This window comes from Carcharhinus amblyrhynchos, chromosome 16 (assembly GCF_965287045.1).
Source record: "Carcharhinus amblyrhynchos chromosome 16, sCarAmb.v2.hapA, whole genome shotgun sequence".
NCBI lineage: Eukaryota > Metazoa > Chordata > Chondrichthyes > Carcharhiniformes > Carcharhinidae > Carcharhinus > Carcharhinus amblyrhynchos.
The window spans coordinates 10,244,800-10,272,369 of record NC_137339.1 but is presented as its reverse complement, the minus strand read 5'-3'; the positions used below and the strand labels follow the sequence as shown (position 1 = coordinate 10,272,369).

Sequence of the window (27,570 nt, the reverse complement as noted above, 5' to 3'; positions counted from 1 at the left end):
GCATCTTGATGATGGTGCGTACTCCTGCCACTGGCGGAGGAAGTGGTAAATTAAGGTGGTGGGTGGAGAGGTGATCAGATGGACTGCTTTGTCCCGAATGCATTGAGCTTCTCGAGCATTGTGAGAGCTGCACTCACCCAGGAGATGGAAGCATTTCATTACGCTCCTGACTTGTGCCTTTTGGAAGGTGGACAAGCTTCGGAGGGTCAGGAGCTGAGTTACTCGCCAGATAATTCCATGGATCTATGAGTTAAATTTGAATTATTCCAACTGAGGTGGGATTTGAACTGGAGCATTATTCCAGACCTCTGGCTAACTAGTCCGGTAACATTACCCCTGTGTTAGCATTCCTACCGGTATACAGTCACCCAGTAATTCCAATATGAAAATCACATAGCACAAGTCTGCTTCTCCACTGTAATGTTTTTAAAATAGTCAATTTCATATCTGGAGCATTCGCACCACACATGTGCCAGGCAATGACTATCTCCAATAAGAGAGAATCGAACCATCAGCCCTTGTCATTCAATGGCATTTCCATTGCTGAATCCCCCACTATCAACCTCCTGGAGGCTACCACTGACCAGAAGCTGAACTGGACCAGCCATGTAAATACTGTGGATACAAAAGCAGGTCAGAAACTAGGTATCCTCCAGCAAGTAATTCACCTCCTGACTCCACAAAGCCTATCCAACATCTACAAGGCACAAGTCAGGAATGTGATGGAATACTTGCCTGGATGAGTGCAGTTCCGACATCACTCAAAAAGCTCAACACCATCCAAGAACAAGCAGCCCACTTGAATGACACCCCTTCCACAAACACTCAATCTCTCCACCTCTGCCGCACAGGTAAATGTAGTGTGTACCACCTACAAGATGCAGTGCAGGAAATCACCAAAGCTTCTTAGGCAATACCTTCCAAACCCATGGTCACTCCCATCTAGAAGGACAAGAGTAGCAGACACCTGGGAACACCACCAAACTGGAGGTTCCCCTCAAGCCTCTCACCATCTCGGAGATATATTGCTGACCCTTCACAATGGCTGGGTCAAAATCTTAGGACTTCCTCCCTAACAGCACTGTGGATGTACCTACTCCACATCAACTACAGCAATTCAAGGAGGCAGCTCATAATGTTTATTTATTTATTAGTGTCACAAGTAGGCTTACAGTCACACTGCAATGAAGTTACTGTGAAAATCCACTAGTCACCACACTATAGCGCTTGTTCGGGTACACTAAGGAGAATTTAAGTAAGGCCAATTCACCTAACTAGCACATCTTTGGACTATGGGAGGAAATCCATGCAGACACAGGGAGAATGTGCAAACTCCACGCAGACAGTGACCCAAGCCGGGAATTGAACCCAGGTCCCTAGCGCTACGAGGCAGCAGTGCTAACCGCTGTGCCACTATGCCACCCCGTCATGCCGTCACCACCCTCTTAAGATATGGGCAACAAATGCTAGTCTAGCCAGCAACACCCACATTCCAAGAATGAATTTAAAAAGTGCATCTGAAAGTAGATCTAATTCAGGTTTGTGGTGTGGGCGAAAGGAGTTCACTCACACGTACACAAGGAACTAACCAGAATACCCCTTCCTGATCAACCTTCCACACTGAAATAAAATGACAGCCTTACTACCTTTTCATCAAAAGAGAACAAGGAGTTCAACTCCAAACAGAATGAAACAAGCAGAATGAAACTCATCTCTTTCTCTGCGCAGAAAAATCAGTCTGAAATCAGCTGAAACCAAGGCCCCAGGGGACATTGGATCAACACCACAAACCAGTCCAAAACCGAAGAGAGATTGACATTAAATGGACGGGAATGCTTACAGAACACTGGCTGTACCAAAAAAAGAACAGCTTAAAGTAAAGTTTGTCTATTGGTGTCACAAGTAGGCTTACATTAACACTGCAGTGAAGTTACTGTGAAAATCCCCTAGTCGCCACACTCCGGCATCTGTTCAGGTACACTGAGGGAGAATTGAGCACAGCTAATGCACCTAACCAGCACGTCTTTCAAACTGTGGGAGGAAACTCACACAGACACGGGGAGAATGTGCAGACTCCACACAGACAGTGACCCACGTCGGGAATTGAACCTGGGTCCCTGGCGCTGTGAGGCAGCAGTGCTAATCACTGTGACACCGTAGCTGCCACAGCAACAATAGAATTTCTTACATTTGTAAAGCACCTCATCGTTTCGTTGGAATGTCTCAAAGCATTTCACAATTATGGTAACAGTACTGTGACAGGTCAATGCAGCAATCATTCTGTATTAGTAATGTTTCACAAATAGCAGTGAGCAGGATGACTCGTTCATCTGTTTTCTCCTGCACGCACCCAGCGATGTTGGTTGAGGAAAGAATGTTGGCCACATCACCAGGAGAATCTTCATCTCCTCTTTCAAGAGTCACAGCATCATCAAAGTCCAGAACAGACAGGGGTTTGAGGAATGACCCTTCCAATGTCCTGCATTGACCTACATTGGCTCTCAGTCTGATAATGCCACAAATTTAAAATTCCCATTTTTCTGCTCATATCGCTCCATGGCTCACCCCCACTCCCAGTGTCTGTAATCTCCTCCAGTCCTCCAATCTCCTGAGATCTCCCTCTCGATCCTCCTGCACATCCCCAATTTCCATTGCCCTACCATTAGCAGCTATGCCTTCAGCTGCCTTGGCCCTAAGCTCTGCATTTCCCTCACGTCGTTCCACACCGTTTTTTTTGGCCAAGGTCTTTGCGACCTCCTCTCCAAATATCTCTTTATGTCGTGGCACGGTGACACAGTGGCTAGCACTGCTGCCTCACAGGGACCGGGGTTCAATCCCAGCCTCGGGTCACTGTCTGTGTGGAGTGTGCACATTCTCCCCGTGTCTGCGTGGGTTTCCTCCAGGTGCTCTGGTTTCCTCCCGCAGTCCAAAGATGTGCAGGTTAGAAGGAGCAATTTAGCACAGCCAATCCATAAGTGTCCCAAGATGTGGAATTAGGAGGGTAAATATTTGTGTGTAACAGGGATAGGGCCAGGGTAAGATGCTCTGTCAGAGTGTTGGTGCAGACTGGATGGGCTGAATGGCCTCCTTCTGCACTGTAGGGAGTCTATGATCCTATCTGGCTTTGTACTCCAGTTTGTTCAATAACAAATGAGACATTTTACTCTTTAAAAGGCGCCATAGAAATGTAACTTGCTGCTGTAACATCAAATCTGGTTACAAGCTCAGATAAAAGTAAAATACCATAGATGCTGGAAATTGAAGATAAAATCAGGAAGTGCATGAAAAGCTCAGTGGGTCTAGCAGCATGTGTAGAGCGAGAAATAACATTTCAAACCTATCATGACTCTTTGGAACTGGAGAAGGGTCATGGAGGACCCGAAACACTCACTATGTTTCTCTCTCGCTAAATGTTGTTAGACCTGCTGGGAGTTTAAGCACTTTCTGTTTTTATTACGAGCTCAAAACCTGTTGCGGGAACTGAACCCACATTTCTCTCTTGATCCGTGGACAAAGTGAGTCATTGACTCGAGTCATGAAAATCGCATAGTGTTGCATGTTAGTGTTTACTTGTCGGAGAGATACCAAAATTGTTAACAGGGAAAGTGCAGGTGAAATTATTTTGCTCCCCAACTATTACACTCCTCAGCTTAAGAGTGGGAAAAGAAATCAACATAAAAATATCCGCAAAAAAAACCCCATCTTTCCCTTAGAATCATAGCATCCCTACAATGCAGAAGGAGGCCATTCAGCCCATCTGCACTGACCACAAACCCACCAAGGCCCTATTCCCATAACCACACATATTTACCCTGCTAATATCCCTGACACTAGGGTCAATTTTAGCATGGCCAATCAACCTAACCTGTACACCTTTGAACATATTAGAATGATACAACGCATAAAAGCTCATTTAGTCCCGCTTGTCTGTTTGCCCTTTGCAAGGGGTCTATCCAGTTGGACCTACTCCCCAACTTTCACCCTCACAGCCCTGGAATTTTTTTTTCATTTTAGATATTTATCCAATTTCCTTTTGAAAATTACTATTCAATCTGTTTCCCGTCGCCCTTTCAGGTAACACATTCCCGATCTTAACAACTCGTTGCAAAAAAGGATCTGCCTCTCTAATTTGCCAATTGACTCAAATCAGTGTCCTCTCCTTATTCCAGTGGAAACAGCTTCTCCATGAGGGGCCACAGATCAGCTAGATCATAAGATTATTTTAGATTACATCAGCACAGATTAGTTGATCGGTGCCCCTCAATAATGAAGGGCATAGATCAGCTAGAGAGTCAATATCTTTTCCAAAAGGTAGGGGAGTCTAAAATAAGAGGGCGTAGGTTTAAGGTGAGAAGGAAGAGATACAAAGGTTCGGGAGGGGCACATTTTTCACACAGAGGATGGTGAGTGTCTTGAACAAGCTGCCAGAGGTAGTAGTAGAGGTGGGTACAATTTTGTCTTTTAAAAAGCGTTTAGGCAGTTACATGGGTAAGATGGGTATAGAGGGATATGGAACAAACGCGGGCAACTGGGACTAGCTTAGGGGTTAAAAAGGGGGCGGCATGGACAAGTTGGGCCAAAGGGTATTTCCATGTGTAAATCTCTGTGACTCTACAATTCTATCCCTACTTACTCCATTACAGCTCCCAGCATTCTGAATGAATCTATTAACTCTTCTTTTCACCATCTCTCCTGTAAGGACAATGCTGGTTTCTCTGGAAGTACCTTTGTCATAATGGATATCAAAAAGGGATTTTTTTCAAATGAAATTTAGTTGAATGCAACTTCAGTAACTTAATAACTGAGCCTCAAATATCACATGGTATCGCAGACAGAGAGATTGAAATTCTCAAGGAGCTAACACAAACCATAAAACAGCAAATGAAATTAAGTTTTTTTTAAAGATTTTTACCTGGAAAAGCTCAACCGGAAGAATATACTTTGCTTCGTGGCAAAGCAATATTCGTCAGGCCCACACAACTTATCATCAGCAGGGCAGCCAGGACTCCATTTTACCTTTAACATTTCCTGTTCAAAACACCACAGACTGCAAACTGACAAGCAACTTCCTCTGCGTGCATGTCACCGGGTCCGAGTTTCCATCAGAAACAGTGCAAATAGGAAGTCAGATTCTTGATAACGTCTCCACTGTGAAACCTTACTTCAGGACAGGAAAGTCAGAGAACGTACGTACACTCGGAAAAGAAAGATGATTAAGCTGATGCAGAAATCTAAATATCAAATCACAGCAGTTTTGAACCCTCTTCAGAGTTTGATACACATTAGATTTTTGTTTCAGGTTTTATCGGTGTGGATCCTGGCACTCCAGACAAGTGAACTTTTTCAATGTTTTATATTGTTGGTTGGGGATAGTGGCACAGTATCAACTTGACAAAGCTGTGACAGGACTCAGGTATTTCCTGGTTGCTCTAGATCCAACGGGATTTTTTGAGGAGAGATTAAATAGACTGGGTCTGTACTCGTTGGAGTTTAGAAGGCAAAGGGGAGATCTTATAGAGACTTACAAGATAATGAAGGGGTTAGATAGGGTAGAGGTGGAGAGATTCTTTCCGCTTAGAAAGGAAACCAGAACTAGAGGGCACAGCCTCAAAATAAGGCGGGGGGGGGGACAGTTTAGAACAGAGTTGAGGAGGAACTTTTTCACTCAAAGGGTGGTGAATCTCTGGAATTCTCTGCCCATTGAAGTGGCGGAGGCTACCTCGTTGAATATATTTAAATCACGGGTAGATAGGTTTCTGATAGACAAGGGAATTAAGGGTTATGGGGAGAAGGTGGGAAAGTGGAACTGATCCACTTCAGATCAACCATGATCTTACTGAATGGCGGGGCAGGCTCGAGGGGCTAGATGGCCTACTCCTGCTCCTATTTCTTATGTTCTTGGGAGTGATTTTTGATCGCCTGGAAAAGTGGGAAGGAAATGGTTGGGGAGTGCATTCTTCTCTATCTCACTGGCCCCACTTCTCTTTGTTTTTGGTCTCCTTAGAAGAGTACGTGATGTCAGGAGGGATGGGGGGAGGGCTAGATGTGTGCAGTCATGATGCTCCAACTCTTGTGAGTGTGAGACAGGATGGGGGTGCAATAGGTCCTCGGAGGCAGAAGTTTCTTCATCAAAATTCCTTTATTTACAAAATCCAACAACACTATACAGAGTGTTCTCAGTACGCAGTCTCCATCCGGAGTGTCAGAGGAACTAGTACTCCTGTTTAAGTACAGAGTTCCCCGATTGGACCATCAATTTGGCCTTAATCAGGGAGTTCATATTCAACCACTCCTCAATTGCCTGATTAAAATTGTTACACTTCTCTCCCCCATGGAATCCTGATTGTCCCAGGGGTCTTCTCCATTTGCGTGCCAAGTCCAGATCCTCCAACTCAGCCTCTGAGGCTGGAGGGATGTATCGGTTGGGCACCCATCTCTTCCGCAGCAGAGCGCTGGTTCGTCTTCTTCCTCCAGTAGTCGGGGAACCGCTGCAGCTTCGTCCCCTCTGTCCATTTTGGACTCTGAGCTTCCCGCCAGGGTTGCTGGCCCGTTGAGGAGGACTCTCTTCATCCACAGGTCTGCGGGGCTGACGAGGCTCAGGAATGGGTGGTGAGTTTGAGGCCCAGATCTGGTCCAGGTGTTTCCTTAAGATGGCATTGCTCACGCGTACCTGGTAGGATACCAGTCCCGTCCTGGACTTGACCGTTCGTGCTATCCATGGTGGGTCCATTTGCATAATTTCTTACCCATACTTTCAGCGTCAAAGTGCCTCTCTTGGCGAGGGTTGTGTGGCCCTCGCATTGGATTTCTTAGTGTTTTTCCACATCCCCCCCAAAGGTTTGGGAATTGCAGGCTCAATCTGGTGCGGAGCCATCTGCCTATGAGTAATTCCACCAGAGTTATTCCCATGGTGGAACGTGGGATTGTCCTTTAATCAAGTGGAAGAGTTTGGTGTCTATGGACGCCATTGGCTGTTTTCTCAACCCAGCCTTCAGGGTCTGGACTGCCAGCCCTACGCTGGATGGTACAGTGTCAACCTGATGTGCCGAATTCCCTTCACCTTTATGAATTTTGTGTGCTCTAGGCTGGTGAAAACTGATCCATTGTGCTGTGCGCGCGTAGGTTTCGAATCCCATCCCCGTCACCACTGTAATAAGTCCTCAAGGCTCTTCAACAAAATTCCTTTAATTACAAGATCCAACAACACTATGCAGAGTGCTCTCAGTTAGCAGTCTATATCTGGAGTGCCAGAGGAACTGACACTCCTGTTTAACTGCAGAGCATGGGGCTCCCCAGTTGGCCCATCAATTTGGCCCTTAATCAGGGAGTTCATATTCATGTAGGCCGGCCAACCTGATTAAAGTCATTACAGTGGGCAAACTTGCCTTTTCCTGCATGTCCTTTATGCATCAAGGACAATTCAGCAGGTCAGGAGACAAATTGAAACTGGTGGGGGGGGGGGGGGTTGGTATGGAGGGAGGAGGGGATTCATGGAAACAAATGATCTAGTGCGACGCGTGCCCCGGGGGACATAGATTGGAGGTGCGCCAACTATTGTGCCTCAGCTCTTTGTGTTTGTGGCTAAGTGCCTGTGCGGGTGTAAAGATGGCAGGTTGTCTTTGTCTCCGCGTATTTAAAAAAAAAATGCTGCCATTTATCAAGTAGGCCACGCGTTGCTGTCTGAAGATATCACAGGAATGCACTTCCTCATAATAACTCAACTGAGTCAGGAAAAGAAGATTTCCTTAAAACACGACGACACTTAAAAGATGCTCATTGGAAACAAAAGGCCCCGGTGGGACTTTCGTATAATTTGGGAACAGCCAGAATTCCCTGGCTGTTCACACTAGCCGGGGGGGAGGTGTCCTGATCCCGCCAGTGGTGCACCCCCGCCATGGTTTTCCTGATGGCGTGGAGAGGATTCAATGGGATTTTGAATAGAAACTCAAATTTCCCGCCACTGGCAAATGCCTTACTACCTAACACCGGTGAGAAACACGTCGCAGAGAGACCAGTGAATTCTTTCCAGTATCGCCTTTTCATTGGACTCAAATCTGAAAAGTAAAGTTCACTTATTTATTATTCACAGTAAGGCTTAAATTAACATTGCAATGAAGTTACTGTGAAATTCCCCTGGTCGTCACACTGTGGCGCCTGTTTGGGGTCAACGCACCCTCACCAGCATGTCTTTCAGACTGTGGGAGTAAAACCCATGTAGATAAGGGGGGAATGTACAGACTCCACCCAGACAGTGACCCAAGCCAGGAACTGAACCCGGGTCCCTGGCGCTGTGAGGCAGCAGCGCTAACCACTGTGCCACCGTGCCGCCCCTGGTGTGGTAACTTGGTCAGAAAAAGGTAGCTGAACGCGTTGTGATATCTAATCTTCTTTACTTATGAAAAGATCAAAGCACAAATACAGCACCAACTCAGAACTGGAGTCAGCTAGTTACACAGTCCCCTCGTGGTAAACAGCAAAAGCCCGCACTTTAAATAACATCACTCATGCATGCTCATTTCCACTAAAGACATCCGTATATACATTCAACTGGGAAGATGGTTACTAAAGCAATCTGTAACATCTGGCTATTGACTCCTGACAACGGAAACAGTTCTCCCTCTTTATGCTATCACAACTCCCCAAAATGCTGATCACATCTATTAAATGTCTGTACTAAGGCCAACAAAACTTAACTTATCCAGACGTACATTTAGCGCAGTGAGCTTCAAATTGGAAACTTTAACTCGAAGCTAGTTAGCAGAGAGCAGAAGGCTAAGAGGAGAATTGATAGAGATGTTCAAATTCATAAGCAGGCTGGATAAGGAAGGTGGGAGCAAGCTATTCCTGTTCGCAGAAGGATCAAGAACAAGAGGGCACAGATTTAAAGTGATTTACAAATGTGACATGAGAACAACTTGTTCACACAACGTGTGGTTCAGGTCTGGAATGCACTGCTTGGCAGTGTGGTGGAGACAGGTTTATTCAAGGCATACAGGAGAGCATTAGATAATTACTTGAATAGAAACAATGTACACGGATGCAGTAAAAAGCAGGGGGATGGCACAGCAGAGATGGCACGGTGGCACAGTGGTTAGCACTGCTGCCTCACAGCACCAGGGGCTGGGGTTCGATTCCTGGCTTGGGCCACTGTTTGTGCGAAGTTTGCACGTTCTCCCTGTGTCTGCATGGGTTTCGTCTGGGTGCTCTGGTTTCCTCCCACAGTCTGAATGACGTGCTGATTAGGTGCATTGGCCATGCTAAATCCTCCCTCAGCTTAACCAAACAGGTGCCTGTGTGGCGACTTGGGGATTTTCACAGTAACTTCATTGCAGTGTTAATGTAAATTTACTTGTGACACTAGTAAATAAACTTAAACTTGAACTACGCCATGATGCTCATTTGGAGAGTTGGTACAATCACGAAGGGCCAAACTATTGTTAAGAAAGCCCACCAATGCCTCTACTTTCTCAGAAGGAAATTTGGCATGTCAGCTACGACTCTCACCAACTTTTACAGATGCACCATAGAAACCCTTCTTTCTGGTTGTATCACAGTCTGGTATAGCTCCTGCTCTGCCCAAGACTGCAAGGAGCCACAAAAGGTTGTGAATATAGCCCAATCCATCACTCAAACCACCTATCAATTGACTCTGTCTACATTTCTCTCTGTCAGCAAAGCAACCAGCATAATTATCATAACGCCACGCACCCCGGACATTCTCTTTTCCACCTTCTTCCACTGGGGAAAAAGATACAGAAGTCTGAGGTCACCTATCAACCGACTCAAGAACAGCTTCTTCCCTGCTGCTGTCAGACTTTTGAATGGACTTCCTCGCATCAAGTTAATCTTTCTCTACACCCTAGCTATGACTGTAACACTACATTTTGCGCTCTCTCGTTTCCTTCTCTATGAACGGTATGTTTTGTCTGCGTAGCACGCAAGAAGCAATCTGTATGTTAATACATGCGATATAATAAATCAAATCAAATGGCTTCCTTCTGCACCGTAACGATTCTGTGAAATGTAACTTCAGGTAAGTAAATGAAATAGCTATCCTGCTCTTCCGACATCAAAGGCCAAAGTAGGCAAAATAATTGAAACGCTAAAGGGTATAACACAAATATAAAATATGGTGCCCATTTGCTTAAAAGCAGAAATGTAGTCCATAACTGCAGGTCTCCTCTCTCTGAGCATTTACAGAGCCAAACTTGAAAGCTCCAAGTACATGAAATGGGCTGTATCAGTAGACTGCATTGTTCAGGCTCATTTACAGTCAGTCACAGAAGCCGTGAAGAGAGATACCTATTGCAATTGTCCCATACAACACGTGATTGTGGAAATATGATCGGAAGGCACGTCTCTACTTTCCTTATTTAATGCACTTGTAAAATGAGGAACGTTTCAAAGAGAAAATGGGGTCTCTTTCTTCTCCTGGTGTATAAAGCTCTGGGTTTTAAACTGTTAGTTAAACTTAAAAGTTTATTTATTAGTGTCAGAAAAAAAGGCTCATATTGATACTGCAATGAAGTTACTGTGAAATTCCCCTAGTCGCCACACTGTTCGAAGTACAGCACCGGGCCACATAAAGGAATATTAGGCCCAATGACTAAAAGCTTGTTCAACAAGGTCAACTTTAAATGTTTTAAAGGAAGAAAATGATGTCAAGAGTTGGAGAAATGGAGGGAGGGTATTATAGGGTGCTATAGTCAGCAGTATATCCGGTAGGGAATTCAGGAGAAACCTCTTTATCTCGAGAGTAGTTCAAACATGAAGTACACCAACTCAGAGGAGTAGAGATGTCTATATGAAGGAGAAGGGTATAAAGGGATAGGCTGACAGGATTAGATGAAGAGAGGGTGGAAGGAGATTCTTATGGCTAATCACCAGCATAAATCAATTGGACCAAATGGCCTGTTTCTGTCCTGCAAACACTATGTCATCACAATAATAGCTAACTTACTACCAACATCATCCTGCATGATGCAACCTACTTAAGTCAATTAGCGCATTATGCACCCACCCCTTGAACACTGCTTTCTCGGATCAGTAAGTGATAGAAATGCTAAAATCAAAAGTCGACGCTAGTTGCTGCAGACAGAAGTGTTTTTCCACCTCTGGGACTTGGGGATTAGTTTAATCAGTTTTCTCCATTCTTCACTTTCTGTTAACCCCTTATGAGCTCCACAGTCACCAAACATCCTCTTGCGCAGTGACTTCCAAACTTTTTTTCCAGCAACCCACTTTTACCAAATGGCTGCCCCTCGTGACCCACTGACCAAGCAAGCCGCTACAGTCAAAGTTTATTTATTAGTGTCATGAGTAGGCTTACATTAACACCACAATGAAGTTACTGTGAAAATCCCCGAGTTGCCACACTCGGGCACCTGTTCAGGTACACGGAGGGAGAATTTAGCATGGCCAGCACGCCTAATCCGCACATCTTTGGACTGGGGGAGGAAACCGGAGTACCCGGAGGAAAGCTACACAGACATGGGAAAGAACGTGCAAATTCCACACAGGCAGTGACCCTAGTTGGGAATTGAACCCAGGTCCCTGGTGCTGTGAGGCAGCATTGTCAATCACTGTGCCACCGTGCCACCTAAACAGGATTTATTGTATGCTTAAAAATGCACCTTCTTACTTTTTCCTTTCATAAAGTACACATAACTTGAATTGTATCAGGCAATCCTAAGCTTTTCCTCCTCGTGCTGTCTTATCTAAGTCAAGAGATCCTATGTGTCATACGGCCTTCTACAAAGATGCATGCTATAAACAGAAGTTTCAGCTTTTCTTCTGAGCAGGATTACAGAATATCTCGCCATGTTTTGAAAGAACTGGGAATTTTCCTATTCCACCTGCCACGGGAAGCATAGCAGGCGGTGGGGAGAGGTAGACCATGACAAGGTCCATTGATCTTTTCCTGGAAAATCCCACCCTCTGTTTTTTTTAAAAACAGGATACCCAGTGACCCTTTTTCACCTGTGGGAGTCGCGACCCCCCACTTTGAAAAAAACCATGCTCTAGTGAGTTTTGGCCACCAGTATTGGAGGGAAGTTCTACCTTACACAGCATCATGACTCAGCTGGCTCATGTCCTCACATGATGACCGCATACGTGGACTTTCCACATGATCCAAGACCAGGAGGCTGGGCCAACTTTCCTTTCCCCTAATTAGAGATTCTGAGGGGCATTAATGGCATTCCGACTATCCTGGAAGTGATTGAGTAAATCAGCATGGACAATTTGGGTCAAAGTTTCTGGGATATTCTGGGACTACAGGGTCAGCCACCAAGACCAGAAGCTATCCAGGTGAGGGTGTAAAGGAAAGATGTTATAGCAGAACAGGACAGTCGTAATGGCAAAGAAGAAATTGATAAATTCTTCGCAGAACAAGCCACAGAAGCTTAAGGAGGCGATGGGCGCTACAACATAGGAGCTTAGCTCTCCAGAGTAGTGCAGGGCAGAGCCCATGATCCATGTCCGTGCTAGTTGTGGGCCAGGTATCCTTAAGTACGTGTCCATTGAGCCTGAGAGAATTAACTCAGTGGCTATATTAGGGTAGAGGCATTGGTGAGAAGAGAGATTGAAGGGTTTTGCTGGGAATAAGGGCATTGAAAATATAAGTGAGGGAGTAGTCGAACAAATCAACAGCTGTGAATAACACATTAAAGACTGGATAATTGGTGGTTGGAAAGGGTAGTTTTAAAAGTCTTTTGCATGAATGATGTAAGAAGCAGGGATTGAAAATGGATTGGGAGTGTGGGTGCTGAGGGACATAGAGAAAAGGACATAAAGCTGCCATTAAGATAAAAGCAAATCACTGCGGACGCTGGGATCTAAAACAAGAGAGAAAATGCTGGAAAATCTCAGCAGGTCTGACAGCGTCTGTGGAGAGAAAATAGAGCCAACATTTTGAGTCTTAATGACCCTTTGAATGAACAATCAATGTCCAAAACTTTCTGGTGCACAGACAGCAAGAGTGACAGAGCCTCCTCTCAGCCAGAACTGTGGGGTAGTTGCAGTAAGCAATGCCTACAGAGCAAAAGGACGTCATTTGACTCATCGAGTCTGCACCAACCCAGACCCCATCCCCATAACCCCACATATTTACCCCCTACTAGTCCCCCTGACACTAAGGATCAATTTAGCACAGCCAATTAACCTAACCTGCACATCTGCGGAAACTGGAGCACCCGGGGGAAACCCACGCAGACATGGGGACAACATGCAGACTCCATTCAGACAGTGACCCAAGCTGGGAATCGAAACTGGGCCCTTGGCACTGTGAGGCAGCAGTGCTAACCACTGTGCCACCATGCCTCCTGTGTATAAAAGCCTCCCCAAGTTAAAAGATTCAATGTGCAGTTTTATACCATGGCTGTGCTCCACAGCATGCATCCCTGTTGCTTTGAGGGACTACTGGAGTTAAGAGTCACTGTCATTTATATTAATAATTTACCTGCGCAATCGGGTAAAAAATTCAATCTTCCGAACACAATTCCCTACTGTACTCTTCCCTATGCGCCAAACACCTTTTCCTATTGACAGGATACAGAGATACTTATTCCCAGGCCAGGAGACATTGAACAGTTACGTGAGGCAAACGGCCCTGAAGTTTCCCCTTGCATTGTTTGAAGTAGTACTTCAGAACTGCCTCACACCTCCCAGAGGGACAGCATTGAGAACAGCGGACAGGGAGTTAGGAGCGTGGGCCTACATTCCACCATTTCATGGCATGGCAACTCTCAATGAAGGAAGTTACAGTGGGGCACTTATGCTGAAAAAGTAATACGCTCAGAGATATAAAATAGCATCACGAAAGCTGAAAAGGCTGGAAAATCTCAGCAGGTCTGACAGCATCTGTGGAGAGAGAATAGAGCCAACGTTTCGAGTTTGGATGACCCTTTGACGAAAGGTCATCATGTCCTCACATGATGACCGCATACATGGACATCCACATGGTCCAAGACCAGGGAGCTGGACCTGGACTCGAAATGTTACCTCTGTTCTCTCACCACAGACACTGTCAGACCCACTGAGATTTTCCAGCATTTTTTGTTTTTGTTTCAGATTCCAGCATCCGCAGTATTTTTGCTTTAGTAAAATAACTTCGCTGCCTTTAAGGGAAAGCCAAATACATGTGTGAGGGAGGAACGGAGCAGAAGGATATGCAAGTGGCATGTGGTGAAGTGGTGCACAAGCACTGACAGAGATGTGTTGGACCAAATGGTCTGTTCCCAGGCTGCAAATTTTGAAGTTTATTTATTGGTGTCACAAGTAGGCTTACATTAACGCCGCAATGAAGTTACTGCGAAAATCCCCTAGTTACCACACTCTGATGCCTGTTCAGGTACACTGAGGGAAAATTTAGCATAGCCAATGGACCTAACTCGCACGTCTTTCGGATAGTGGGAGGAAACTGGAGCACCTGGAGGAAACCCACGCAGACACGGGGAGAACATGCAGACTCTGAACAGACACTGACCTGAGCCAGGAATCGAACCCAGGTCCCTGGCGCTGTGAGGCAGCAGTGCTAACCACTGCACCTTGCTACATTATTCTACGGATGCAAAATTAAGCATTCAGAGATCTCACTCTTTAATTTTTCCTTTTGTAACGTCACATATCAATAAACTGCAAAGAGGCTGATGGATGTGAACACAGACTCTGTTCTTCGCACAGGGGCAGTCAATGTAATGCAAGTCTTTGTTTCATGTTAGACTTAGAAAAACATTATCTAATTGGGAAAGCTGACCCATATTCCTGTTTCCCCTCAGTGCTTGGAAACATTCTCACTGACTGATCGCCAGTTAAACTAGTGAGTCATTTTCCCTCCAGTGTTTCGGCGAACATAAATTTAAAAAAACACTGCTGTTTCCTCCGAAAGCAGCAGACTCTCATTCGTCGTAATTTTTAAATTCTTTGTCGCTGCATCCCACAAGTGAAAGTGAAATTATTATAATCATCCTCCCAAACACTTAAATGTTGTATTTCACTGAACTTAACAAAAAAAAACCCTGTCATTTCTTTCTCCCGCCTCCAATCCACCCACCAAAATTGTTTTCCTCTCCTGGAGGTGCTGTCTCATGCTGGACTGGTCCTTTCCAGGCCATTTTTCCTCTATGAGGCTTGTTTCACAGCTTAGTCTGGCTCCTTCTCTGCCCAATACCCCAAGAAACTACAAAAGGTTGTGAATGAAGTCCAGTCCATCACGCAAACCAGCCTCCCATCCATTAACCCTGTCTACACCTCTCTCGGCAAAGCAGCCAACATAATTAAGGACCCCACGCATCCCGGACATTCTCCCTTCCACCTTCTTCCGTTGGGGAAAAAGATGCAAAAGTCTGAGGTCACGTACCAAACCAGCACGGTAGCACAGCGATTAGCACTGCTGTTTCACAGCTCCAGGGTCCTGGGTTCGATTCCTGGCTCGGATCACTGTCTGTGTGGAGTTTGCACATTCTCCTCGCGTCTGTGTGGGTTTCTTCCGGGTACTCCAGCTTCCTCCCACAGCCCAAAGATGTGCGGGTTAGGTTGATTGGCCATGCTAAGAAATTGCCCCTTAGTGTCCAGGGATGTGTAGGTTAGAGGGATTAATAGGTATAATATGTAGGGATATGGGAGTAGGGCCTGGGTGGGATTGTGTTCAATGCAGACTTGATGGGCCGAAGGGTCTCTTTCTGCACTGTAGGGTTCTATGAATCTTAAGTTAACAGCTTCTCCCCTGCTGCCTTCAGATTCCTGAATGAACCTATCTTGCATTAAGTTGATCTTTCTCTAGCTATGACTGTAACACTACATTCTGCACCCTCTTGTTTCCTTCTCTATGAACGGTATGCTTTGTCTGCATAGCACACAAGAAGCAATACTTTCCATTGTACGTTAATACATGTGACAATAATAAATTAAATAAAATCAAATCAGAATGTCACCAAGGCGGCATCACAGCCCAGTCCAAGCCTTTTCTCATCCAATAACATAATAGCAGGGGTTACTGCACAGAGACAATTTTTTAAAAATCATTTATGGGATGCGGGCGTTGTTGGCTAGGCCAGTGTTTATTGTTCAATCCTTGTTACCCTTGAGAAAATGAAGGTGAACCGCATTCTTGAACCGCTCTGGTCCCTGAGATGTAGGTACACCCACAGAACTGTTAGGGAGGGAGTTCCAGGAATTTAACCCAACGATAGTGAAAGAAAGACAATATTCTTCCATACCAGAATGGTGGGTGACTTACAGGAGAACCTTCAGGTGATAGCGCTCCCATGTGTCTGCTGCTCTTCTCCCTCCAGATGCTAGTGGTTGCGAGTTTGCAAGGTGCTGCCTTGGTGAGTTCCTTGAAGGATTGAATGTCCGTGGAAGTGGTAGCAATCAAGTAGGCTGCTTTGTCCAGGATGGTGTTCAGCTCCTTAAAGGTTGTTGGAGCTGCACTCATCCAGGCCTGGGAGAGTATTTCAGCACACTCCTGACTTTATAGATAGTGGAGAGGCTTTGGGGAGTCAAGGTGATTTATTCACTGCAGGATTCCTAGCCTTTGATCTCTCTGGTAGCCACAGTATTTATATGACCAGTCCAGTTCAGCTTTTGGTCAATGGTGACCCCCAGGATGTTGTTAGTGGGGGATTCAGTGATTGTAAGTGGCATTGAATGACAAGGGGCGATGGTTAGATCATATCTTGCTGTAGATGGTCATTGCCTGGCACTTGTCTGGCATGAATGTTATTTTGCCACTTGTCAGCCCAAGACTGGATATTGTCCAGATCTTGCTGCATATGGACAAGGACTGTTTCAGCATCTGACGAGTGTGAATGATACTGAAGATTATGCAGTCATCAGTGTACATCCTCACTTCTGAGCTGATGATGGAAGGTCATCGATCAAGCAGCTGAAGATGGTTGGACATAAGCCAATATTCCTGGCTGATTTTTGAACCTCCTACCAAACTGCTTGCCTCAGCAGAGATTTTCCAACTCATACAGGCCATTGATGAAACTGAGCACCTTTGTGTTTCATCAGAAAGTGACAAGTTAGATATAGATGAGGGAAACCATTTGGCCTTGTCCCACTTCTTTCAAAACTATTGACCCATAATAATTCTAGGCATTCTTCATCGTTCAGGTAGCTAACGGTGAGGATCAGACTGGTTGTTCCTCTCATTCACTAACTCCAGGGCTCAAATGCCTCCCTCATATTTTAAGTAACTAAGATTGGACATAGATGTGATCTGACCAGACCTCAGTAAGAAATGACTGCAGGAACAGGCTCGCGATATGCGAAATAAATGTCAGCTCACTGAATCCTGCAATTGAGAACACAACCTATTGCTAATTGGAAGCAGAGAACTCACTTCACACAATGGGTACATGCTGCCCATAGAATTATAGTACATTCAGCCCACCAGCACTCTGCTGCACACAAGCCTCTTTCATAGAATCACAGAACCCCAACAGTGCAAAAAGAGGCCATTCAGCCCATCAAGCCTACACCGACAACAATCCCACCCAGGCCCTATCCTCATAACCCCATGCATTTACCCTGCTAATCTCCTTGACACTAAGGGTCAATTTAGCACGGCCAATCCACCTAACCTGCACATCTTTGGATTGTGGCCAATCCACCTAACCTGCACATCTTTGGATTGTGGGAGAAAACCACAGCACCCAAAGGAAACCCACACAGACACGGGGAGAATGTGCAAATTCTACCCAGACAGTCATCGAAGGCTGGAATGGAACCTCAGCCCCTGGCGCTGTGAGGCAGCAGTGCTAACCACCGCACCGCTTTACCTCTTCAGAATGACATATGCTTTATAAGACCCTTGTCAGGCCTCATTTGGAGTACTGTGCGCAGTTCTGGTTGCCTCACTATAGGAAAGACGTAGAAGCTATTGAAAGGGTACAGAGGAGATTTACAAGGATGTTGCCTGGACTGGGAGGCATGCCTTATGAAGTTAGGTTGAGGGAACTGGGTCTCTTTTCCCTGGAGAGACGTAGGTTGAGAGGCGACCTGATAGAGGTTTAAAAAATGTTGAGAGGAATAGATAGGGTGGATTCTCAGAGGCTATTTCCCCGGGTTGAAATGGTCGCTACGAGAGGACACAGGTTTAAGGTGCGGGGAGGAAAGTACAGAAGTGATGTTAGGGGTAAGTTTTTCACTCAGAGGGTGGTAAGTGAATGGAATTGGCTGCCGTCAGTGGTGGTGGAGGCGAACTCGCTGGGGTCTTTTAAAAGACTTCTGGATGAGTATATGGGGTTTTATGGGATTGGGGGTTATAGATAGGAGTTGATGTGATCGGCGCAACTCGTGGGCCGAAGGGCCTGTTTGTGCTGTAGTGTTCTACGTTCTATGTTCTATGTTCTAATGGACTGGAATGTGGGTCTAGACGTTTCATCCAAGGCTGGAGTTGAACCCAGGTCCCTGCTGCTGTGAAGCAGCAGTGCTAACCACTGTGCTACCGTGCCACCCTAACCCCTTCACCTAACTATCAGCCTTACAAAATGAGATGAAACATGACCGGACTGATCTCCTGGATTAACTTCAAGCACTCAAAGGGGAAGGGGTTGAAAAGGAATTCCCCTCCAACGCAACAGTGGCGTCCTCTCTCCTCCCAGCAAGCCTCCCATTCCCCCACTAAATACACATTTCCAAATCTGCTTCCGAATTTTGCTTGGGCATCAGTGGAGGCTCAGCTACGAGGGAGAGAGCCAAGGCTGTGTTGCTGCCTCGTACCCCCCACTTCCTCCTGAGCCAAATTGGTAACGAACAGCAAGGAACAGGCATAGCTGTGATAGGTTCACTCACCTATCCGTTCCTGGAACCAATTACAAATGAATGTCAAAAAGCCAGCTGGACAATGTGCAAGGAAGTCAACCGACTTTTTCAGAAGCTCTTCTTTTGTTATGCAAAACCCAAAGGCAATCGAGGACAGTAAATTACATTTTCTGGAGTGTGTTCCAATCCTGTAATCATTTCTCCTGTTAGTTATTCAACATGATGGATTCTTTAAACACAATGCCTTAGGGTCAGCACTCCATCAACCTCATTATTAATGCCCATCCATTCCCATTCCAGCCAGAGTGCCCACAATTCTGACCAGTTGCCGACTGGTTACATCGCAGCAGTTGAGGTTACGTTTTCTGTAAAGTCTTGTTTGAGCAGTAGGCCAACTGAACAGAGCAATAAACTGGGAAGTTGAGCACGGTGGCACTGTGGTTAACACTGCTGCCTCACGGCGCCAGGGACCCGGGTTCAATTCCCGGCTTGGGTCACTGTCTGTATGGAGTTTGCACATTCTCCCCGTGTCTGTGTGGGTTTTCTCTGGGTGCTCCAATTCCCTCCCACAATGCAAAGATGTGTGGGTTCGGTGGATTGGCAATGCTAAAATTGTCCCTTAGTGGCAGAGGAACTAGCTAGGGTAAATGCATGGGGTTATGGGGTTAGGGCCTGGGTGGGATTGTGGTCAGTGCAAAGTCAAATCCTTCCGCACTGTAGGATTCTATGATCTATAAACACCCTTGTCTAGCGACTGACATATATGAAGTTTCTGACAGAACCTAGTGGTATTATTGCTAGACGATTAATCTAGAAACTCAGCTCATGTTCTGGGGACCCAGGTTCGAATCCTGCCACGGTAGATAGTGGAATTTGAATATAATTTTAAAAATCTGGAATTTAGAATCTACTGATGACCATGAAACCATTGTCGATTGTTGGAAAAACCCATCTGGCTCACTAACATCCTTTAGGGAAGGAAATCTGCCATCCTTACCCAGTCTGGCCTACATATGATTCCATAGCCACAGCAATGTGGCTGACTCTGAACTGCTCTGGGGCAACTAGAAATGGGCAATAAATGCTGACCAGCCAGCAACACTCATGTCCCACAAATGAATTAAAAAGAACCTTTCAGTATGTCCAACTTTCAACTTAGTGCTCACCTTTGTACAGAGAAATTTCTCACAGCTATTCCCCTCTCCACCCCATTAGCTTTACAAAGGAACACTGCCGCACCTTGGTTGTCTAACTTTGTAGGTTTCCCCACATCCGCCTATCTGAACGCACACAGATTCTTCACAGATTCACCACACTGTCAGGTCTCTGGAACCGAATTTAATAAAAAGATATGGACCAGACTTCTAAAGGTCTAACAGGATCAGGAGATATGGGGGTAAGGAAGGATTAAAATATCGAATTTGATGATCAACCATGACCATAACGAATGGCAGAGCAAGCTCAAAGGGCTGAATGGCCTACCCTGCTTCTGGTTTCTATCTTTCTATGTATCATAGAATCCCTACAGTACAGAAGGAGGCCATTAGGCCCATCGAGCCTGTACCGACCACAATCCCTCCCAGGCCCTATTCCAATAATCCTCATTTAGAACAAAGAACAAAACAGCCCGGGAAACAGGCCCTTCGGCCCAACGAGCCCGCGCCGCCATTTTATCATTACGCGTCCCCCCTCCACCCACGACCCTTATCTATGCTTGTGGCATTCCACATTGAGGGAAAACTAATTTAGGGACAATTTATTACACCAATCAGCCTAATAGCACTTCTCTGGGGCGTGGGAGGAAACCGGAGCACCCGGAGAAAACCCACGCAAGCACGGGGAGAATGCGCAAACTCCCACAGACACCGGCCCAAATCCATGTGCCTGCACAGCAAACAGTGATAGTCACTGAGCCGTCGTGTTGCCCAGCATCTGGTCCAGTTTAAGCACACACTAACGACATGAAGTACTAGGCTATTCTCGAAACAACCAAGAGCAGCCCTCGTACAACCCATCGCCTGTATGCCCCTCGTTGGACAACAAGGCGGACTGAGCGTTTACCTTGCTAATCCCCCTGACATTAGGTTAGGTGCATTGGCCGCGCTAAATTCTCCCTCAGTGTACCCAAACAGGCACTGGAATGTGGCAACTAGGGGATTTTAACAGAAACTTTACTACAGTATTAATATAAGCCTACTTGTGGCTAATAAATAAACTTTATACCTTTGACATTAGGGTCAATTTAGCACGGCCAATCAACCTAACCCACACATCTTTGGACTGTGGGAGGAAACTGGAGCAACCCGGAGGAAACCCACACAGACACGGGGAGAATGTGCAGACTCCACACAGACAGTGGCCCGAGGCTGGAATTGAACCCGGGTCCCTGGCATTGTGAGGCAGCAGTGCTAACCACTGTGCTACCGTGCTGCCCTTATCTTAACACTGGCGATGCCGTCATGATTTACAGTCAACCCTCTCCCAACAGAGTGTTTCAAACAAGAACAGAGGAAAAACTCACATTTGACCACTTCTGCTCAGTTTCAGAGGAAATCGACAAGCGCTTCAGCACGAAGACTGCTGCAGTTTTAGACAAGGTGGTTTGGGCGACTGTGTCGATCGAATGATTTTTTTTCCCCATAAAGGGTTTGGCAAAAAGATGTAAATTATGGATTGGAAGCCAGCCGTAACTAAACAATGGGCATCATGTGGTTCACATCGCAGGAAACTCGCGGCCAGCATCCAGGCACGCCATGCTGGTACCCCCCAAGGTCACCCTGGCACTTAACCGAAAATCAAAATATGGGCAAGTGGGCAGGCATCTTCCCTGGCAATCTCACACACGCAGGAGGTGTAGATGGCAGAGCTGATCGAGCCAGCACACAGTCATCGGAAGAGGGTTAGGGAAGAATCATGCATCACACACATGGAGGCCATTTGGGCTGTCCAGCTCATGCTGGCTCTCTGCAAGAGCAGCTGATTAGTCACAATCCTCCGCTCCTAAAATGCCATGAGTGTAAGCTATTTTTTTTGGTACCTCACAGTACTTTATTTCTAATCAAAAAATCAATTCAAATTAGATCCAATCATGGTCCCCACTCGAAGGACAAACCAGATCCAAGACAAGACATTGTATCCCACCTTGGGCTCGATCAAAGAAGATCCAAACTGACAGGATGAGGCATTGCACCCCCTCCTGGATTTGATCTAACGCTTGATCTTAGCCAAAAGGCGAGGTGGCTTTGAACAATTGCATCAGGTAAAGCTTCAGTTTAACCCCATTGGTTACCCTGACCCTTTACTCTACCTTAGTCAGGGCAAACCACCATCGCAGGCATCAACACACCCCAAGCGCAATGGTCTAGCCTCACTCCTAGCCTGATCACTGACTCTACCCTGCCGGGTAAGTATTCTTGATGTGGAGATGTCGGCGTTGGACTGGGGCGAACACAGTAAGAAGTCTTACAACACCAGGTTAAAGTGCAACAGGTTTATTTGGTAGTACAAGCCACTAGTTTGCGGAGCGCTGCCCCTTCATCAGGTGAGTGGGATTTCAGAAATCCCACTCACCTGAATCCCACTCACCTGATGAAGAGGCAGCGCTCCAAAAGCTAGTTGGCTTGAGCTACCAAATAAACCTGTTGCACTTTAACTAGGTAAGTATTCTGGCATAGAAATCAGGTTGCTGCAAGTCTGTGCAGACTCGATGGGCTGAATGGCCTCCTCTGCACTGTAGGGATTCTATAGTTGACAATAATGGCAGGTCAGGCTATCTTTGACATTTATGGGGATGGAAATCCAGTTGCCCACAGGAGACCCATGGTGTTACATGGACATTTGGTCAAGATATTGGGAAGAATAACTGATTCCATTAACGGGTGGGAGGAGGGATTTTTAATTGGTTTAGGTTCTGACAAATGTTGAAAACGCTTAGATGCTTCCTGCCAATTCACCACAAAACTGACCCATAGAAACCAAAGTAGTCCTTGTCTGAGCCTCCATCTGTGCCAGTCTGAACAAGAAACCTAGAATGGTGTTAAAGTTATTAACTTCAATACCCCTTGGTCCATGATGGAGAAAATGAGAGCAACGCTACCCAGTTCTAATCACTATCTCGCCACCCTCCCGATGAAAGGGGCCAGGCAAAGGTAAAGTTATGAGGTCAATGGGATGACTTTCACGGTCGAATAGCCTGACAAAACCGGCGACAACAACAACCCTGACATGTGAGATGGTCTACTGGGGGTGAAACACCACGCCACACCTAACTGGATTGCAGAACATCAGGCAAAGCGAAATTATTTTACTGGGTACCTCAAGTGTCACTTAAAACAATTTATGACTTTTGCCACTTAAGTATAAATCCGAATCTCTCACTACACACACACACACACACATTGCTGATTTTGAATTGAATGGGTGGGTGTTAAAAATATAGTAAGTTACATTTTACAACCAAATATTTGCCCAACAAAAGGAGGCTTCAGAATTAGGTCAGATGTATGGACTTCATTGAAATAAAATGTTAAACTGTCTCACACACACACCGAGAAAATGAAAGCAACATTTTCTTTACCTCTGAAGTCCATCAGCCGTCAGGATGTGAGCCGGGATCAGAGTTGCTGATCTGTCTCCGCAGGGTTGAGTGGGAGAAGAGGAGAGGTTCACACAGCCCAGACGCAAGCAACAGGCTGCAGTCCTGGACTGCAGCACACACACACACACACACACACACAGCGGGGTTGACAGTTCTTAAGAGCAGCACCCGATCCACATACAAGCCACAGTATCGGCCACAAGAGACTTGCGGGGAGTTCGGCAGAAGTAGTGAGGGTTTGGAGGAGGAGGAGGAGGAGGAGGGAGCTCCGTGCTCCCTCCCACCTCTCCTGGGTCTGGGTGAGACGGGACTGAGTCCCGAGCTGTAGTGGGCTGGACGGGACTGCTGTGCTCCAGGCACGGGGAGGGGGCAGAGGGAGAGACTGAATTAATCGCGGATGTATTGAGCCAGTAGGTGGGGTGTGTTCTTCACCAGCGCCTGGCGATTGGAAGAGGCTTCTCGCCTTCATCAACATACCAAAGTTATTCAGCCGAATGAGTTACCCGCTGATGTATTTAAATGATGGATTGCAATATCAAAGTGGGTGTTATTAACCACTTCCTTGACACAGTGAGATGGGGAAACTCACTCAGTAGTGGATTTCAGAATGGGCAGTTGTATTCTGCACCCTTCCCTTCTCCTCTATGTACTCTATGAACGGCATGCGTCGTCTGTATAGCGCAAGAAACAACACGTTTCACTGTCTCCCAATACATGTTACAATAATAAATCAAACCAATCTATTGAATCATAGAATCCCTACAGCGCAGAAGGAGGCCATTTGGCCCATCAAGTCTGCACTGACCCCAATTCTGCCCAGACCCTAATCCAGTAACCCCACATATTTACCCTGCTACTCCTCCTGACTCTAAGGGGCAATTTAGCATGGCCAATCAACCTAACCCGCACATCTTTGAAGTGTGGGAGGAAATCGGAGCACGTGGAGGAAACCCATGCAGACACAGGGAGAACGTGCAGACTCCACACAGACAGGGACCTGAGGCCAGAATTGAACACAGGTCTCTGGCGCTCTGAGGCAGCAGGGCTAACCACTGTGCCATTGTGCTGCTCATTCGCTTATGTGGGATTCTCTGGTTAGATATCAGGTAAATTATTCAAGTATTAATTTTTAAAAAATGAACAAGAAACAAAGAACAAGAAAATTACAGCACATGGAGCAGTCCTTCCGCCCTCCAAGCCTGCACCAACCATGCTGCCCAACTTAACTAAAACCTCTTACCCTTCCAGGGATCATATCTCTCTATTCCTATCGTATTCAGGTATTTGTCAAGACATCCCTTAAAAGTTACTATTGTATCTGCCTCCACTACCTCCCCCCGCAGTGAATTCCAGACACCCACCACCCTCTGTGTAAAAAACTTGCCTTGTACATCTCTTTTAAACCTTGCCCCTTGCACCTTAAACCTGTGCCCCCCAGTAATTGACTCTTCCACCCTGAGAAAAAGCTTCTGACTATCCACTCTGTCCATGCCCCTCATAATCTTGTAGACTTCTATCAGGTCGCCCCTCAACCTCCGTCGCTCCAGTGAGAACAAGCCAAGTTTCTCCAACCTCTCCTCATAGCTAATGCCCTCCATACTAAGCAGCAGTCTGGTAAATCTTTTCTGTACCCTCTCCAAAGTCTCCACATCCTTCTGGTAGTGTGGTGACCAGAACTGAACACAGTATTCCAAGTGCGGCCTAACTAAGGTTCTATAAAACTGCAACAAGACTTGCCAATTTTTAAACTCAGTGCCCCGGCAGATGAAGGCAAGCATGCCGTATGTCTTCTTGACTACTTTCTCTACCTGCGTTGCCACTTTCAGTGACCTGTGTACGTGTACACCCTGATCCCTCTGCCTATCAATACTCTTAAGTGCTGGATAAATATCTCAGAATGTAATTTGAGTTGATTTGATTTGATTTGATTTATTATTGTCACATCTAATAGGATTTAGTGAAAAGTGTTGTCTCTTGCGCGCTATACAGACAAAGCATACCATTCGTAGAGTACATAGAGGAGAAGGAAAGGAGAAAGCACAGAATGTAATGTTACAGTCTTAACTAGGGGATAGAGAAAGATCAACTTAATATAAGGCAGGTCCATTCAGAAGTCTGACGGCAGCAGGGAAGAAACTGTTCTTGACTCGGTTGAAATGTGACCTCAGACTTTGTATCATTTTCCCGACGAAAGAAGGTGGAAGAGAGTCTGTTTGGTAATTGAAGATTATGGGGATAGTATAGACAGCAGCTAGGAAATAACCCCAAACAGCTGTGCTGCTGGTGTTGCAGAGAAGATAGAAGGATTGTTCTGTGGAGGGCAGCAAGCCAACACTAAATAGTGAAGCTGGGTCAATAGATAAATATCCTGGTATTTGATTAGCTTAAGTAATTAAAGAATATTTACCTATTCTTGTTAGTCAAAAGAATCAAAGTTCATCAGGATCAGAATGTGGAATTTGAACACAACCAAATCAGCCTGGATCTTATTGAATGGTGCGGAACAGACTCAAGGGGCTGAATGGCCCAAATCTGTTCATGTTTTGTGTGTTGAAATGAACAGGACAGAATTAGATTAGTGCTGTGGGCCTTCGTGTTTAAATCCCCATTTTTCTCCTAATCGGCCCTATCCCTTTTACCACTCTTTTAATACTTATGTGTTAATAAAAAGCTTTGCAATTCCCCTTTATTTTGGCTGCCAATCTTTTCTCATAATCCTTCTTTGCTTCGCGTACTTGCGGCACAGTGGCACAGTGGTTAGCATTGCCACCTCACAGCGCCAGCAACCCGGATTTAATTCCCCACTTGGGTCACCGCCTATGTAGATTTCGCACGTTCTCCCCGTGTCTGCATAGGTTTCCTCCGGGTGGTCCAGTTTCGTCCCACAGTCCAAAAGGCGTGCTTGTTAGGTGCGTTGGCCATGCTAAATTCTCCCTCAGTGTGCATGTACAGGCGGCGGAGTGTGACAACAAGGGGGTTTTCACTGTAACTTCATTGCAGTGTTAATGTAAGCCTACTTGTGACTAATAAACAAACTTTAAACTTTTCTTCATCTTTCCTCTGAACTTTCAGAATTCAGTTTGGTTCACAATTGTATTTTCAATGTGACACCCATCATAAAGACATTTACCACCTGGTTTGCAGTAGTCCCAAGAAGTAACTTCCTCAAGTTAGGGATAGACAATAAGCCTACATCCATTGACTAATTAAAAATGCTCACTTTTTCTTCTTTATCTTAGTTTCTATTTCCCTTTTCATCCAGGACATTCCAGGTTTGTTTCTCCCACCTTGCCCTTTTGCAGGAATGCATCTTGACAATTCCTGGATCATTTCTTCTTTGAAGGTGAGAATGTGGGAGTCTTCTCGGCCTTTTGGCTAAGATCAAGTGTAGTATTGAGATGCTGCGCTTGGTTGGAGTCATTAGGTCACATTTCAGCTTCAATTTGAAGCAATTTTCAAAAGTGGCATCTTGGTCTTTTGGCTAAGACGCAAATGAGATCAAGCCTTGGGGGAGGAGCTATGCCTACTCCAATCAGCTTGGATCATGTAGATCAAGCCCCAGACGGGAGGTAAGAGGCCTGTCTTGTCAGCTCGGATGGGGAATGTCTCAACTTGTTGAGACTCTGAATTGGATTTGATTGGATTGAATTGGAATAAAAACAAAACAAAAAAAATGTCTCATAAACAAGCACCAAGACCTGGCTTGGCTGGTGGTGAGAAGGGCACTCCCCGTCAGATCCTTTATGGTTGTATCACAGCTTAGTATGGCTCCTGCTCTACTGAAGACTGCAAGGGTTTACAAACGGTAAATCCCTGCCCTCGAAGTGGCTGTGGGGCTGACGAGACGGTCGCACACCTCCTTGTGGAATGTGCCTTTGCAAAGAAGGTCTGGCGTGAGATGCAGTGGTACTTGTCGAGGTTCGTCCCGAGCAACTCGGTGACGCAGGGCTCTGTGCTCTACGGGCTGTTTCCGGGGACGCACACCGAGACAAATATCAACTGCTGCTGGAGGGTCATCAACTCGGTGAAGGACGCACATTGGTCCGCCCGAAACTTGCTGACCTTCCAGTTGAAAGAACTGTCCTCGACCGAGTGTTGCAGACTGGCACATTCCAAGGTCCAGGACTACTTGATGAGGGACGCGCTGAAGCTTGGGGCAGCCACCACAAAGGCACAATGGGGAAAGGACACACTATAAGGTC

At 45.9% G+C, this 27,570-nt stretch overlaps 1 protein-coding gene across 4 annotated transcripts in view; it reads right to left on the bottom strand.

The window, feature by feature from the left end:
• The window catches only part of ppp1r16b (protein phosphatase 1, regulatory subunit 16B), a 163,855-nt gene extending 137,249 nt beyond the window's left edge, over positions 1-26,606 (bottom strand). Inside the window, exon 1 of one of the 4 annotated variants that reach the window (XM_080204391.1) lies at positions 26,589-26,606. The gene's annotated coding sequence lies outside the window, so the exon portion shown is untranslated. Of the gene's footprint in view, positions 1-4,912; positions 5,011-23,347; positions 23,722-26,588 lie in introns of those variants that run through there. The other 3 variants (XM_080204392.1, XM_080204389.1, XM_080204390.1) reach the window with 3 other exon arrangements.
• Between the last annotated feature and the right edge of the window lie 964 nt (positions 26,607-27,570).